Source organism: Nycticebus coucang, chromosome 10 (genome assembly GCF_027406575.1).
Source record: "Nycticebus coucang isolate mNycCou1 chromosome 10, mNycCou1.pri, whole genome shotgun sequence".
NCBI lineage: Eukaryota > Metazoa > Chordata > Mammalia > Primates > Lorisidae > Nycticebus > Nycticebus coucang.
The window spans coordinates 17,850,980-17,868,777 of record NC_069789.1 but is presented as its reverse complement, the minus strand read 5'-3'; the positions used below and the strand labels follow the sequence as shown (position 1 = coordinate 17,868,777).

Sequence of the window (17,798 nt, the reverse complement as noted above, 5' to 3'; positions counted from 1 at the left end):
GCCGCCATAGAATTTGGGTTTTTCCTGTGTTGAAAGGAAGCCATTGAAGTAGGAGAGCAGCCTCTGTGAGCAGTGATTTTAAATGGATTGTTCTGACTCTTAAAGGGGGGTGGATCACACAGATCTTTAAACGCCTGTAGGACATGTTATCAATATTCAAGCTTTGGGAGTCATATACTATCTCTACAGATTTTAAAATTTCTATTTACTACCCTTGAAAGATGGTTCAAACAATTCTTAGCTTGCAAGGCCACCCATCCACATGGCGTACTAACGCCAGGTACAACCAGAGTAGAAGAGAAAGTCCAGTCTGGATGAGAGGTGGCGCCGGGGTGACCTGTGGTGAGGCTGTAAAGGTTGAGGGAAGCGCGCGGGCCACAGCCAGGATGTGTCTGCAGGTAGAGCCCACAGTGCTGCTGGTGGGAGAGAGACGGGGGGAAAGGCCGGATCCAGGGATGAGCCCTGAACTTGAGAGGAAATGATGAACTGCATCTTCTTCAGACAGTTTTATGTAAATATTTCTTGCCTTTAATAAAAGCTTAACAATAGACAGTTGTTCCTGGCAAGGACCCAGAACATAGTTCTTCTGCATCACGGATCAAGGGCAGATGCCTTTGCTTTAGAGAACAACTACCCAGGCAAAAAGGTTGACAGCATTTACAGAAAATAAAAGCCTAGCTGAGTGGAGACCCATCCCTCCTCCTGGGGCCACCTGCACACAAGGCCGGAAGGTATGTTCCAAAAACACAGTTCTCAGTCTCTACTAGCGAAAGAATGATCCCTCAAGTCTGTCTCCAATACCTTGTTGTTAAACTTTGTTAAACAGATGTTTGCAGTCAGCAACCAAACCATAGTAAATTCCTTTCCTGCTCTGTCGTCTGAGTCCTTAAACTCCTTTCCTGCTCTGTCGTCTGAGTCCTTAAACTCCTTTCTGCTCTGTCGTCCGAGTCCTTCTGAGCACCGTGGCTCTCGGGCGAGCCTGTTACAGAACATACCCCTCAGCTAAACAGGCTGACTTACTCTACGGGCTTGCTGGATGTGGACTAAATACTGGACTGTACCTGCTAAAAAGTCATTTTTATTTTAGAATAATTGAGCAGGTTTGTTCTTCTAACTACGTGGAGCAAAATGTGTTTATCAAAGGACACTTTAGGATGTGACAAAGTTAATAAGCATGTTAGAGGCTTTTATTCCACTTTCGTAATGAAGAATACAAGTTCTAGTTGAGGAGTTTCCTACGGTGCAGCTTTGCTGCCCATAGTTACCTTTTGAAATGCCAGAAGCCTTTTGTCCCGCTGGCCACTGAAATGCAGAATTTGATTGCGTTTCACTAACCAGGAGTCTTCAAGCTTATGGACCATACATCATAGCTTCTTGTCGGCACAACCAAAGGTCAAAGAGATAGCTATAAAAAAGATAAGAATAAAGACCTATAACAATGACCAATGAGTATCTGAATAGGAAAACACTTGCTCCTTGCATAAAATATTGGCCCTGAAAACCTGGAACTGTTCTGTAGGGAAAGAATTGGCATAAAATTTAGATATCCATGCATTCTCTAGTTTTAGGGAAGAAGCAACTATAACCTCTCAGAGAGTCAAGTCTTGTTTCCACCCAAGTAGAAGGTCCGTGTCCCTAAACCCTAGCTATCATCTGGAGAAGCCACCCTCTATGGAGCAGTCACTGGGGAAATACATTGTGTGAACCTCTTCAAGAGACAAAGACCTACCACTTTTATTACCAACCCCTGGAGATAATTAAATAGTCTCAGATCCTCTGAAATCAAGCCAGTGTTTGTTCTTAAGAATTTCCTAGTTGGGGGTAGGGGAGAGTGAGAGGAGGTGATAAGGTTTTTGCAGACACTTGCTTCTTCAAATTACTGGTTAATTAGAAACAAGTTCAGTTCATTGGAGTGTCTGAATTGTGTGCTTACAAATTAAAAACTGTATCCCCAGTTCCCTTGTAAGCAATTCAGGCATGCTTTCACTGTCAGAAAAGAAAGTAGGTAAGCATTGAATGGGTTTAGTTTAATACCTGTTTTGAGTCAGATAAGAGGTAAATAAGTTTGTTCATGACCTACAGAAGGGAAAATGGTAACAGAACTGCCAAACCCCAGGAAATGCATTAGGTTTCTAACCATGACCTCTATTTAATAAAAAAAAAAAAATTAAAACTAATCATGACCTCTATAGTAAACCAAAGGCTAAGCCTCCTGACTTTTAATTCCAGGAATTAGGAGAAACTTAGGAAGGAAGTTGTTTCCTCGTGTATTTTATAAAAGGTTTAAATGAGCGTCACTCCCAAATGTAACGTCTTTGCATTTGACATACAAGATTTGGGGATGTTTAAGTTACTAAAATTAAAAACAATAATAACGAAACCTGCAAGTCCTCTCCAATTCTTCGTAATACTGGAAAATAATACTGCCCCCTTAAATCCTATCAAAGTTTTCATCCATCTGTCAGCATCTGCAGACACTGAGAATGTCCTGATCTCTGTTTTTATCTCTATTATCAGTACTGCCTCAGATTTGCAGAGCAGCCTTGTTTTTCAGAAGAGCAAATGAAAAATAATGAGCCCCTTGACATGCAAACACCCTTTGGCTGCTGAACGATAGCTGAGTTGGTAAAAAACAAAATGAAGGGTGAGACTTCCAGCATCCTTGGCCATCGTACCCATCAATCAGGCTCGTGGCCACTGGGGTTGCAAGTCTTATTTTAATACCAGCTGCTGCTCTCCTGGCCTTCCGGCGAAGTAAGGCCGTGTGCAGGAGAGGGTTCAAAGTGGTAGCATTTCAGTGAATTATCAGTGCTGGCTATAAATACACATCTGCAGGTGGGGTTTCAGAGCCTGCCAGAGTCTCCCACATAACTGTATAAAACAGATTGGATCTGGGCGTCTGGGTCTTTGCCCCTCTTCCCCATGACCATAATTGATGGCAAAGCCGGTGGATCCGGCTGAATGCTCCGTGAAGCTGGAGTAATTAAACATGGTGGTTGTGTGCTCCCTGAGCGTCTGATGAAACACCGCGTGGATCCCCACCTGGGTGGAGGGCTTGCCAGGCAGCAGCTACCATGATTCCCACTTCCATAAATAAAAAATTCCAGAATTTTATATAAAATGGGCATTCTATACTTTTTTTTTTTTTTTGAGACAGAGTCTCACTTTGTCGCCTTTGGTAAAGTACCGTGGCTTGATAGCTCACAGCAACCTCCAACTTCTGGGCTTAGGCGATTGTCTTGCCTCAGCCTCCCAAGTAGCTGGGACTACAGGCGCCCGCCACAACGCCCGGCTATTTTTAGAGACGAGGTCTCGCTCTGGCACAGGCTGGTCTCAAACCTGTGAACTCAGGCAATCCACCCGCTTGGCCTCCCAGAGTGCTAGGATTGCAGGCTATACCCTTTTAAATGGAGTACTTGAGAATTTAAGTGGCACTGCTCAGGAAAGGAAGTACATTATTTACTTGTCACAGAAGTCAGGGGGGTTAACCCTTCAGCTCAAACTCAGTTGTTTCTCATCGTTGCTCTTGAACTATTTGAAGGTCATTATTCTACCAACATCTTAAAACTCTTTCATTTCTGATGATTTTGAGGAAGGACGGCTTGGAGACAGGACTGGTGGGGACCTGGTTAATGACACTGGCACATACAGGCCACATGGCTTGTACTAACTCCATTGTTGAAGTACACTCTGAAGCCGCGTTTTCCTCCCTAATTTAACAGACCTTTGCTCTGTTCTTTCTGAGGGAACCAGGAGTAGAATTGGGGGGAAAGTCTCCTTAAAAAGAAGAGGAGGCCAGCGCAGGGATTGGGAAGGCTACTTTCAAAGCAAGAGGCTCTTAAGTCATTTGTCCTGAAATGTAAAATTGAACCAGACTTGTCTACCCTAATTGTTGACTGTCTCATTGTGTAAGGATTATTTTTGTCAGTGACACTGATTTTCAAATGCAAAATTGCATTTTTAAAATAATGTCCAAAAAGGTAGCCTTGTGAAGAACACCGTAAGAATCCCACCTTCACTTGCCTATAAACCCCAATTAGACACAGGAAGTCCTCCCTACCACAGAAATTGGCTACGAGGATAGACGTGAACATCAAACTTTTGTCTTCATAGATGCATTTTAGTTATAAAAGTACTTGCCTATATATATGACCATTTTTAATATTCTTGGTTGGAAAATTTGACTTACCCCGCCCTGCTCTGTAACCCTTAGTTCTCGTAGAAGGCTGTCACCTTTATTCTTCTCTGAGACTTCAGGCTGGCCTTGTTCCCTCCTGAAGTGTGGCCTGTGATGAGTTGTAGTATAAATGAAAAAGACAGGGGTGAGGTAAGTGTTGGCAAGAAAATGGAGAAATTGGACCCCTGCGCCACCCTTCCTGGGAATGTAAAATGCTGCAGCTGCGTGGAAAACAGCGTGGACATTACTACAAAAAAGTAAGCGAGGGATTACCTGACCCACCTTGCCACCTCTGGGTGTGTATATGCCCAGAAGAATTTAGGAAAAGGTCTGAAAAGGTCTTTGTACACCCATGTTCATAACAACATCATTCACCATAGCCTAAAGGTAGATGCCCAGCAGTGAATGAATGAATAAACGTAACGTATCCACACAGCAAAATAGAATTCAGCCTTAAAAAAAAAGAAGGAAATTCTGATGTGTGCTTCAACCTAGAGAAGCCATGAGGACACGGTGCTGAGATAAGTGATTCAGTGGCAGAAGGATAAGCAGTGTGATTCTACCTACAGGAACCAGAAGAGCAGTTAGATTCATAGAGACAAAGACTAGAATGGGGCTTGCCAGGGCTAGAGGAGGACAGTGGGCAGCCGTTTAATGGGTCCAGGGCTTGCCGGGGTAGGGGGAGGTAGTGGGCAGCCGTTTAATGGGTCCAGGGCTGGGGGAGGCAGTGGGCAGTCGTTTAATGGGTCCCGGGCTTGCGGGGGCCAGGGGGGCAGTGGGCAGTCGTTTAACGGGTCTGGAGTTTCAGTTTGGGAAAATTCGAAGAGTTCTGGAAGTGGACGGTGGTGATGGTTGCAGAATAACGTCAATGTACTTAATGCCACCGCATTGTACTACTTTAAATGGTTAAGATGCTAACTTTTACATTTATTTCACCATTATTAAAAATAAATAACTTGTTTATAAAAAGATAAGGATGAGACCTAAATAAGTTTGTTGGGACTTGGAGTGAGTGAGCCCAGTGAAACCAGGAAGCTCAGTCTCAGGAAACATGAAGCCCTGTTGGGACAGTGTGGAAAGTACAGAAACACCGTTGAGGTGCTCTTTGGATACTGAAGAGCAGCCAGACTTGGAGGTCCTTGGAGAAGAGATGTCATTCCAAGGAGCTTTCCTCTGGGGCCTGCAGGAGGACCAACAGGGGGAAAGAAGTCCTCTCTCTGAAGAGTGATGAATCTGGTAATCAATGTATTGAAGGGGAAGAAGGACTCTGAAATGTTTGCTCCCAGCCCTGAACTCAAACAATTTAGCTCTGCAATTGGAGCGACTGGTAAGACAGTGAGGGCGGCTGAGCAGGACCTCAGGGGAAGGGCCTAAAAATGAACAGCTCCCAGGGAACTTGAGAACTGGGGCATGGGAAGCATGCAGGGGGGAGAATCAGTGCTGAGCAGGCCACGGTGAGCGACTGAAGTGTTGGTGCTCTAACACGGGGGTCTTGAGAGGTGGGTCCTTGAGGGGGCCATTGAGTTTAGACAAGATTGTGGGAGTGGAGACCCCCATGATCGATTGGTGCCCCTAAAAAGGGAATAAGCGCCCAGCCTGGGGGTTGCATTCTTTGCCATGTGAAGACACAGTGCAAAGGTGCCGCCTTTCAGCCAGGATGTCACTGTCACCAGACACCACATCTGCTGGGACCTTGATCTGGGGCTTCCGGCCTTCAGAACTATGAGCAATGAATGCGTGCTGTGGCTCGGTGCTGGTAGCTCAAGCGAGTAGGGTGCCAGCCACATACACTGAAGCTGGTGGGTTCAAAGCCAGCCCGGGCCTGCCAAACAACAACGACTACAGCCAAAAAAAAAAAAAAAAATAGCCGGGGATCATGGCAGGTGCCTATAGTCCCACCTATTTGGCAGGCTGAGGCAAGAGAATCATTTAAGCCCAAGAGGTTGAGGTTGCTGTGAGTCATGACGCCACAGCACTCTACCCAGGATGACAGCTTGAGAGTCTGTCTCAAAAAAAAAAAAAAAAAATTAATGCAGGTTGTGTTTGTTAAGTCGTCCAGTCCGTGGTGTATCTGTCATCACATCTGAAATGGTCAGCCCAAGGCAGAAACCCAGCAAGATCCTCTACCACCTTCCAAAGCAGCTCACACCCTAGACAGGGGCTCTCTGGACCCACCCCCGACAGATGCCATCAGTCCCAAGGCTTCCTGGAGGACTTCAGCACCCCTTCTGTGTCAGATGGATAGCTGTGTTAGCTTTCCCCTGCCTGATCACCTCAAAAAGAGACACAGTCTTATTCATTCATTAAATTAATCCTTCACGCATTCGTTCACTCAACAAACACTTACTGAGCTGAGGTCTCTAACAAGAAGTCTCCCTCTCCCCCAAAATAAGGCTTCTGCTGCCAGGATTCTGACTCTTAAAAGCTGTGCAACCTTGCATGGGCTACTTACTCTCGTTATGCCTCAGTTTCCCCACATACAGAGGAAGATTAACCACGTACCCACTCCACAGGACTGTTGTACAGGTGAAGCACGCAGGAAGGTACCTGGCGCTGAAGTGACTGCTCAGTACAGGACAGATGCTGGTGCTGGTCTATCACTGGCTAGACTGAAAGCTCCCTGGCCCCCTGCTCATGGCCTGCCCCTGTCCCAAAAGGACTGCCGGGCACACACCTGGAGCTCAACAAATGATGGATGACAGCTTGTCACCTCGGGCATTGCACTCGTCTGGTTGTATCTTCACTGGCTGGCCTCCCCAGCGGGCACGTGGGTTTTTCCCTCACGCCCTGCTCCTTAGTCACGTGTTTGCCTTTTCCTTGGCACACCACGCCCAGGAAGCAGGCAGCAGGTGGGTGCTTGTGGCGAGGAGGAGGGGGCAGGACTGTCAGCGGCTCACTCAGAAAGGGACACTCCGCTGGCTGCTGTGGCTGCCAGCTCAAGAGGACAAGCATGACATGGGGAGGAGAATATCTTTGTGTCACCATCAATAATGCAGCAGTTCCTTGGTTCTCCTATTTTCATGGTGCTGACATGAAAATGACAGAATATATTGGCTGGTGCTGCTGCAGACACGCAGACTCCAGTGGCTGTGTCTACAGCTGTGTCCTCAAGAGTCAACAGGTCAGAGAGTGGAGAATGACAGACTAGCCTGTGCCTGGACGGAGCTGCAGCCTCAGGGATCACAGCCAGAGAGAGAGAGAGAGAGAGAGTGTGTGTGTGTGTGTGTGTGTGTGTGTGAGGCACCAGCACTCTGGGCACTCTTCCAAGGATTTCAGAATACAGTCCTTCAGTATTCATGGGGGATTGGTTCCAGGACCCCCCTCAGACCCTCCTCAAGCCTCATATATAAGGTGGCATAGAATTTTCCTCTAACCTGCTCACATCCTCCGTATACTTTAAGTCGTCTGTGCATTACTTACAATACCTACGAGGATGGAAATGCTGTGTGAATAGTGTTATCATCTAGTGTTTAGGGAGTACTGACAAACAGAGCCTGTACCTGTTCAGTACAGATGCAACCATCCTTTTTATTCTCCACATATTTTCTATCTGAGGTTGGTTGAATCCACGTGGCATCCATAGATCTGCAGGGCCAACTGTATAAGCCAAATGGGCAAATAACTGGTTTGCAAATGAAGCCGAGGATAAAATCCTATCTAGGATTCTAGCTTGTGTAAGACGTGGCTATAGGATCACCTAATTGCCAAATACTTGGCCATTATAGTTAATCAGTACTCTCAGTTACTCTGTCTGGAGGATTATCCAAATCCCAGCTTTTTTCTCTGTTAATTCTTTGATATTCACTCCTGCTTTTTCTATTGGCATGAAAAATTTCAGATCTGTGGAAAGCCAGACCAGTACTGCACACAATTAAATGTTTAAAAACTCCTGATTGATTACACACCTAACTATAAAAGGCAGAGCTGTGAAGCTGGATGAAAGCTTTAAAACTATGTGAAACTATAAATCTAGAAGGGAGTGTAGAAGAATGTCTTTGTGCATTTGATTAGGAAGTGTTTGTTAAACAAAATACCAAAAGGGTGTACGGGAAGGGGAGTGTGCTATGCCTGGCGTCGCTGAACCTTCTCTTCAATAGCTGGCATCAGAGACCAAGTTAACAGATGGGTTAACTCCCAGAAAGTATATCCATTTTGTATACCTGAAAAAAGCCCAGTATTTAGAACCTACAAAGAACTCTTAGCAGATCATCCAGAAGAAGATAAATGCAATAGAAAAATAGGCAACACATCTGAGTAGGTGTGTCCCAGCAGAGGAGACTCCAAGGCTCGTGAGCACCTGGAGGGACTGTCGTCCTCCCCAGCAATCAGAGCAGCCCAAATTAAAATCAGGCTCAGCGCCCGTAGATCAGTGGTTAGGGCACTGGCCACATACACCGGGGCTGGCGGGCTCAAACCCAGCCCAGGCCTGCTAAACAACAATGACAACAACAATAAAAATAGCCGGGCGTTGTGGCGGATGCCAGTAGTCCCAGCTATTTGAGAGGCTGAGACAAGAGAATTGCATGATCCCATGAGTTGGAGGTTGCAGTGAGCTGTGTCGCTATGGCACTCTACTGAGGGTGACCTAGTAAGACTTTGTCTCAAAAAATAATAATTAAAAAAAAAAAAATCACAGAGAAATGTAAATTACCTGCACCAGTTGGCCAGAATTGGATTGTTGGGGAAGAACAATTGGCAGTGAAAATATGGGAGACCAGGAGTGTGGACAACGCAGCCATTTAGAAAGCAGCCAGGTGGCATTTAGTGGCATTCAGGAGAGAAACACCCTATTACACATTCTCATATTTGTGTGCAGTTAAAATAGTGTAACAAAGTAAATTGCACACACATATATATCACTAGCTATTTGCATACGTGTACCCAAAGGAACCTATGTGAGAACACTCAGCACTGTTTCTGCTGGACAACCAGGGTGACCGTCACCACAATGGGAAATGTGATCTGTTCACACAAGCAGATTCCTCGAAACCATCAAAAGCCATGAACTTGTCTTCAGAAAGCCAATGATTAGGCCTCAAAAATATAATGTTAAGGGCAAAAGTTAGAAAGAGACTCATGTCCCAATGCCATTCCCGTATCATTTGAAACAACACCCCACACAACAATAAGCATATTTTCTGTAAATATGTAAGTAAATACCCACAATTAGTACATGGGCAGTGGGTGGCTGGATGTGTGTGGACCCCACAAAAACAGCAAAGTGCTGAAGTACTGTGGGGATGGGGGATGGAGGATGGGAGCCAAAGGGAAAAAAAGTAAAATCAAATAAAAAGGCTTTTTATGGATCTAAGTTTGCCCTGAGTTTACGTGTGAGGTTAACTCAGCATTGTGCACTTGAGGTGAAAAGAAAAAAAAAGAGTAAGTTCAGCCTGATCAATTCTGTGCCCTCTTTTCAGTTCAGGTCAAAGCTTTGCCCAACGTGTGTCACCCAACCCCTCCACTTCTGTGCTGCCAACTGCAGCCCACAATGAGGTGTCTTCCCAGGCCCCCGGGGCTGAGGTCAGATAGCTGGTGTAGACAGAGCCTTCCTGCCTCACCGTCTTCAGGGAAAGGTGTGACGGCTCTCACCAGCCCTGCTAGACAAACGTTGAGCTCCCTGCACCACTGCCCACCTCCGTTCAGAAAGCAAAATCCAGGTCTCGGCTTAAAATGACCATTTTGAAAGAAGCGGCAGCTGATGTTCACTGCCATCCTGGTCCCCTGAGTGTCCCCCAGGACATGTACCAAGACAGGACACCAGTTCAGTCACCAGGGTTGGCTGGATGCTGCTCTGAGTGCAGATATTTTGACTCTAAGCATGTTGTTCAAGGCAGAGGATGACACCAAGTGGGGAAGCCGGGCTTGTTAGTCAGGGTCCCTAAGGAGCAGTGCTGGTCAGGGCTGCGGCCTCGTGTGAATGAAATCCAGGGCTCCCTGTCCAAAATGCGGTAAAGATTCTGCTGCCACAGTTTCACAAAGACGCAAAGCCGTCTCTTTGCTTCACCATCTCTCTCTTTCTCTCAAGCTGCCATAAGGGTTTCCTGATGCTGTTTAAACATCTCCCGCTTGGGCACAGGGATATCTATCTGGTGGTTGTAGACTCTCATAGGCTGCTGGGGACCCCACCTTACAACTAGGAATGGCGCCCCCTTCTGCCAGGCACCACATGGACTCACCGTGCCTAAACCAGAGGCGGGGAGTCCATCTCCTCTCCCTAGTGGACCCCGCCCCTCATCTGCAGCTACCCCAAGGGATGGCACCTTTGGATCAGCCCAAGATCAGCCTCTGGATCAGGAGTGAGCCAGAAGTACTCAGACACTGGGTTGTCTGTTGTCATCTTAAATAAGGAACAGCCACTTCCACACCTTGGGACGAGGTATGTGGGGCATACGTGCCCAGCCTCTACTGTCCCCACGCCTGTGCTCAGGTCCCCACTAGGTGCAAAGATGGCAGAGGTTATAGAGGGGAGGAGGAAGAGGGAGGCCAGGCAGGAGCTAGGGGCCAGGGGCAGGGGAGCTGGCACCCGAGGACACTCCCAGGGAGGCACCAGATGAGGACCGCTGCACACCCTCCGTTGTCCTGTGGGAGTTCACTTACAAAACATAAATACAAGCCAAAATCAGCAATGATCCCCAGACAGTGACCACACAGAGCCATTAATCCCTAGGTGTTGCAGCGGCTACACACCCATGAAGCTGACCCCCACTTCACCTGACCCTCCTCCAGGAAGGAGCCGTCAGCGGCCGCACACCCATGAAGCTGACCCCCACTTTACTGACCCTGCTCCAGGAAGGAGCCATCAGCGGCCGCACACCCATGAAGCTGACCCGCACTTTACTGACCCTGCTCCAGGAAGGAGCCGTCAGTAGCCGCACACCCATGAAGCTGACCCCCACCTTACTGACCCTGCTCCAGGAAGGAGCTGTGAATCTCGCCATGGTGACCTGGATGCCTGCCTCTCCCACTATGAGCCAGTGGACAAATGTTAGGACGTTTGCAAGCCAGTTGTGCTGTTGGTAGCTTGAAATCGGCCATCCTGGAATGGCTGCAGCTAAGTTGCACTGGGGCCTCGCTCCCAGCTGGGCTGTTCTCCAGGGCAGTTGCTTGGCCAGCACCCACAGGGTGTTCCCATCATTTTCCCCCTTCCATAAAACCACCCCAAATCAATGTGAAGCAGTGGAGGCGTTGCCACTGAAGACACCGTCCCGATCTCCCTCTTTGGGCCAAGTCGTTGCCCAAGAGTGGAGACCTGCCAGAGCCACTGTTCACCACAGAGGCTCCTGAAGCTTCAGCCACTCACCTTGCACGGGGAGTTGGTCCAGCCCATGATGCCTCTGGGTGTAGATGACCCACCGGCTGACCTGTCGGGGGTGCTGCTGCCCCCGGGGGATGCCAGGGCATCAGAACACAGTTCTTCTGGCTCTGCCCTAGTGGGTGTGGCCAGTGCCAGTCTGCCGGGGCTGGTCCTCTCAGCCAGGTGTCATCAGAGTCATGACTTTGTCATTACTTGGTGAATCATGAACATTTCAGTTCTGTTCCTCTCTTCCCTGTTGACCTATGTCCTATCTTCAAACCTGCCCTGATCACAGAGGAGGCGTGTCAGAGCCACCCACTTCCAATCATAACCAGAGGCCAGCGTTCTTCCTGCCCCAGAGTCCCTGCCATCTCTGGTGACTCTAATCACGCCACCAGGAACAACCTTTGTCACGTCCTTTAACTCAGACCTTGTGTGTTCTCAGCTGTTTCACAGGAAGTCTAGTCGGCGTGGGAGGGTGGTGTCCGTCATCACCCCCTGCCCTGACCCACTAGCTCTGATCATCTCACTAATGCCTGGCTAGTATTTTTATTTTTTGTAGAGATGGTGTCTTTCTATGTTCCTCAGGCTGGTCTTAAACTCCTGGGCTCAAGGGCTCCTCCCACTTCGGCCTCCCAGAGTGCTAGGATTATGGGCACTGAGCCTGGCCTTTTCTCCATATCTGTTCTCCCATAGAGCCTGCTTTTCTGAACAGCAGGCATCCTGGCCAGTTTGGGCTCCTGTAGCAGAATGCCACACACTGAGTGGCTTACACAACAGAATATCATTCCTCCCCCTCTGGAGGCTGGAAGTTCACCACCAGGACATAGGCAGATTTCATGTCTGGTGAGAATCTGCTTTGGTCTCCCTGGTGATGGAGCCTTTCTGTTCTGTCCTTAAACGGCAGAGATGGGAAAGGACTCAGCTCCCTCATGTCTCCTCCCGTAAGGACATTGACCCCCGGCAGGAGGCTCCACCCTCCCGACCTCGGCGCCTCAGAGGCTCCACCTCCTAATACCATCAACTTAGGGGTCAGAATTTCAATGTAAGAATTTGGGGGGACACACTGTGCTGTGGTCTACAACCTGGGTGTCCGCTAAGGCAGCTGCATGCCACTCTGGCTATGGGGCACTAAAGAGGGGCTGCTCAGGTGATGTCTGTCCGCAGAACAGTTACTAGAAGTGACTTAGGAAAAATGCTTAGGAATCATTTTTCGATCACAAAGAATAATATTGTGGATATATTTGGTTCACAAAATACATTTTATGAGATAAATTTTATCTGTTTCCTTTACATGTTGAATGTGTCTACTAGGAAATTTAAAACTACACAGGGGCCTTGCACCCTGTTTCTGTTGGACAGCTCTGGGCTGTAGCTTCCAGACTCCGAAAAGTGTGTGACCTGTATGTTGGTCTGCAGCTGTGTCTGCATGGTTCGGGGGTGTGTTTCCCTGTCCAAGGAGAGTCGGTGTGAAGACAAGGATCTAGGCAGGTAATTCCTACGCACCCACCTGAGTGAAAATAGCACTCTTGAATCCTTCCGTACCCAGAAAAAGCTAATCGTCACCTGCACACTTGGTGACAGCCCTGCGGAGTCATAGCACCCAAGGTCTGCGTCGGTCCTTATCCCATTCCCGCTGTGCCACACTACATCCTTTGCCTCTTACATCCCCCTCCAAAAACCAGGTTGCCACTTTGTTAGTGGACTTGGCTTGTTCAAGGACATGGAGCAAGGTGCTCAGTTTCACAGTCCCAGGCACCTGTGTCTGTGCTCAGTGGCAAGCTGACCCCTGGCCCAACCCAAGGCTACATGCAAGTATTTCTCCTTCCCTTCATGGTAGTTCCCTTTCAAGGTCTTGTTCATCTACCTAAAGACAAAAGCATGTGGTTGGCCCTGGGACCAATGTCTGTCAGCCTTCCAAAAGCAAGAGGCAGACCGAGCCCACATCTCCAAGCTCCCAGCCCCCACAGGAGCCTCCACATTGCAAACTCAGCCTGGGCTGCAGGGAGGGAGCTAACGGGAAGGATTGTCCCCTGGGTGCAGACTGGTTTGGCCTGTGTCCCTCCGGGGCATACATCATCTGCCACTACCCATCCTTCCCCCACTGAGTGTGCATTCCCAGGCTGGCGAGCTGCCTTGCTAGCGGTCAGGGTCTCCCCAGAGCTCTGAGGGGTCATGGGAGCGGCCCTCTTGTGGAGGAGGAGTTGGGGGGCAGGAAGAAGCCAGGCTCCATGGGGCCGGCCACTTAGCAACTAGACTCTGTAAGATGGCTTGACAGCAGGCGAGCAGTTCCTTCTAGTTTAATGTTGAGAGCTAAAATCCTGGCTCAGAGCTCTTTCTCAGTTGCCCCAACTCACAATAAGACCAGTTGCTATTTGTTCTGTAAAACAATTCCCTGGGTCAAATTTGGAATGATGGGAAATTCTTCAAGGAATAACAACTGCACAAATAATGTCACCGCTCCCCACCAGGCCCTGGCTGGTTGTCAGTGACAGCCAGCCGGGGGTGGCGTTCCCTCCCTAGGAAACCTTCTCTCGGAAAAAAAGGGTTCCCACACCCAGCCACACCCAGCCACTGGGGCTGGTCATCACCCTCAGGCCTGGAGGCCAATTGAACAGCCAGAGGCAGCCCTGCTGTTGGTTTGAGAAGCAAAAAGGAATCTTCTTGACTTTGCACCTCTCTGGTCTCCGAGGCTGTGTAGGTGAAGCCCACTTGACTCAGGTCCACAGGAGCAGTGAGCCCCCAGGTGAGCCCCTGGGCTCCCTGGTGCAGCCCTCCCCACCCCTCCACCCCCGGCAGGCTGTGTACTATGATAAACCTGGTGGAGGGTGGGAGGGACAGCTGGCCAGTGCACGGTCTTCCCAGCCAACTCCAGGCAGAGCCAGTGTCCCAGACAGCTTTCTAAGACAGCTGTGCAAACACCAGAGCAAGTCACAACCACTTCAGAGCAACCCTAGCCACTGCACCCTTCACAAGGCACGGGGAAGGGCAGGGGTGGGGGCTCGCTGCCCCGACGTCGGCAGGCTGGGAGAAGTCCGCTCATTTTTATTCATGTGGATCTTTAGTGAAAGAACTTCTGGGGACCATCATGCTTGATCACATGCTGTGGGCACTCATGAAATTGTGTCATTTTCACTCAGGCTGTTCTTCTTTGCTTGAGTCCATAAACAATGTCATTTGAAGGTCAGGGACTGTATCTCACTGATCATAATACCCACAGTGCCAAGCACATGCCAGATGCTCACTAAGGTGAGTTGTGAACTGAAATAATAACACTATATGGGATAGAGAGAAAAAAAGAAAAATATATCAACTTCAGTGTAAAAACGATATGGTGTTCCAATTGTGCTGTGTGTCTTTAATCAGATTGCTTAACCTTTCTGAACTGCTGGCTCTTTCTTGGGAAAGTGAATGTAATAATGCAGAGATTCACAATGCTGTGGTGAGGCCCTAACGACAGCATGTATTTCAACTTGGCCCCAGACACTTTAACCAGCTGGAAGGGCTCATTGAGGATAATTTCCCACCTGGCTCAGATGTCTCATTTGAGTCTCTCAGGACCATCATGGATTGCCATGGGGTGGAAGGAAGACTGCCTCACTCCTTTTCCATTTGGCAGTGAAGATAAGTGATGGCTCAGAAAAGGCCAAGGTCACAAAGAAAGGGCAGCAGGCACACTTCCCGTGTCCCTCATGTCCCACTAAGGGCTACGCCTGGGCTGCATGTTCTGGAGGATGCAGAGGAAGACCAGCTCGTGCACCTGCTAGGAAGGTAAAGCTTCTGTGTAAATACCTCAAGTGACTCAGCTCCAGGAAAGCAGACAGAGGCTTCCGGAGTCCAGCAGAGATAGCATAACTTGGGGTCTGAGCCCTGCAGGAGTGAGGCATCATCTGGGGAGGGGCTGCCTGCCTCCTTCAGGTCCCACGAGGATCTCTGGAGTTCACCCCTCTGGGAGAGTGTGTGTGAGGGTGTGTTGGGGGAATAGGGGTTACCTTGACGGCAAAGGTGAGGACTTGGAGGAAGCAGCATACTGTTTAGAAAGGATCCCCTTTCTCAGGCCAGGTCCTTGGCTCAGTGAGCTAAGCATACTGGATTTCAGGGCCTCGTCACCCCAGAAGCCAAGCTAAACCCCCTCACGGGGGTGAGAGGTCTGTCTGCCTCCCGGTGAGGCCACTCCATGGCACCAGCTCATGGATCAGTTGTTTCCAAGAGTCAGGTGGCCCGAGCGCCTGGGGCAAGCCCTCCCACATGGCCCCAGCATTCTCATGCCTGGGCAACCTTTTCTCATTCAGCCTTTGTCCTCTGACTTTGGACTGACCTTGGAGGTTGTTTGGGACTTTGCTGCACTGATGTGTTTGCCCCTCCTGACCTGGGCCTGGCTCTAATCCCTGCTCCTGATCTTGGATTCTCTGGGGTGGTAGGAAGAATCCAGCCTGGACATCTTGTAACTTGCACAGCCTTGGGTAAGTGACTGCATAGCTCTGGTCTGAGGTTCCCGACTATAAGGTGGGAATGAAATAATAATAATAATAATAATTAATAATGATAGGGCCCACTGCATTGGGTTAGCAGTAGATTATGTCAGATTCAGCACTATCTCGGGGCCTCTAGGAAGTGCTCCACCAGCGTAGACATCACGGCTGTGGACGGCACTCCCCTGCCACGTGACCCTCCTCCCCCACCAGCGTGGACATCACGGCTGTGGACGGCACTCCCCTGCCACATGACCATCCTCCCCCACCAGCGTGGACATCACGGCTGTGGACGGTGCTCCCCTGCCACATGACCATCCTCCCCCACCAGCGTGGACATCATGGCTGTAGATGGCGCTCCCCTGCCACAGGACCTTCCTCCCCCAGCCTCCACCCAGCTGCTTTCTATTGGCTATGCTCAGCTCTGCCCCTGAGATGTGTCTGCAAAGCACTAGGAGCTGCACTCCTAGTGGCCTTTTCTCTGCCCAGAGCTAGAACAGTGTAATTGAAATCACCACACAGGAAGAAAACAGGATTGATAAGGTGGCACTGTGGGAGCCTGTGAGACCCAAACTGTGGTGACAGGATTGCAGAAAGTGAGGTTGTCCCCTCCAACCTGGAGGACAAGCTCCCGCCCACAGTGGAGAGAGGAAGAAGAGGCTCAGGGTCAGCCCTGGGAAGTGCACACATCCACTGCCACGGGCCAGTGGGACAGCCCAAATCCTGGAACACGCCATCCCTGTGCCCACCACAGTTCCACACATTTGCAGGTTTTAGGGCAAAAGGGAGAGAGCCACAGGATTCGCACCCCAGCTCTTCCTGCTGGCATGTTCCCTGGGCCTCAGTTTCCAAGTCACTAAACTGGGGTAATAACTGCCTAATCCATGGCGTCAGTGTGAGAATTTAGAGAGAATCGTTTTAAAATATGTAGCCTCGTATGTGTGTGAACGCTCGACAAATGGCACTTAGTACTCCTAACACAGCTGTGGCCAGCGACCGTACGATGAGCAGTGATGATCACACGGTCCCCACGGCAGAGGTGGCTGGCTGTCTGGAGCCACAGCCCTTCTCCCTCCTCCTCACTAGAGCAAGGTGTCCGGCTAAAAGACTCTCTCCCAAGTTCTCTTGTCACGAGATGTGGCCAATGAGGTATAATTACAAATTACAAAGCATCAGCTGGGAGAAGAGGGTCTTTCTTCTTGCTGCCCAGGGTACCTGCTAATGGCCAGAGTTGCAGTGACCACCGGGGAAGGTGAGAATAGGGCACAGGCTTGGGATGGAAGTGGGTGCTGGTGGACTTTAGGGGACCATCACCATCTACTTTGCTGGGCATTAGAATTGCTTTTTTACATGAGAGAGAAAGAAGTCCTGTGGCAGCGTCCCTGGGCTGTCCAGCTGTGTAGGGCCGAACACATCCTAAGTGACGCTGTAACCGAGATACAGCAGGCAGGGAGAGGTGGGGAAGGAAGAACGTGGAGTGTGGGTGGAGAACGCTGGCCAGACCTGCTAAACGCAAGACCCACCTCCCTGTGCTGGGGCTCCCTGTGGAAGATGCCCCTGTTCTTACATCCTCGCACCTCAAGTTTGCAGATAGTGGCACAAAGTGACGCCTTCTCACTACGTGATCTGAGGCCTTTCGGACTGGATGTTTCTGCGCTAACAGCCCCCCAACCGTACATCTTCTAGGTAAATAGGTAATTCCTGCTCCCGCTGCTCCTTTCCAGATGTGGATCACTTTGGGAAAGTGAAGTAGGTTTGGGAGAACCAGCCTGGGAGCCTGACTTTTATAACATCGTTCCTAGGGAAAACTGCTACGACGTACTTAAGCACGTTGTAGAACTCCACCCATCAGTGG

General features: G+C 49.4%; 1 long non-coding RNA gene across 1 annotated transcript; it reads right to left on the bottom strand.

Moving 5' to 3' along the window:
* Positions 1–259: 259 nt before the first annotated feature.
* LOC128597035 (uncharacterized) lies at positions 260–11,706 on the bottom strand. The gene is made up of 3 exons (XR_008383193.1): positions 11,478–11,706; positions 4,190–4,286; positions 260–1,405 (listed from the first exon to the last, which is right to left on the bottom strand). It is a non-coding gene; the product is annotated as an uncharacterized LOC128597035 (long non-coding RNA).
* Between the last annotated feature and the right edge of the window lie 6,092 nt (positions 11,707–17,798).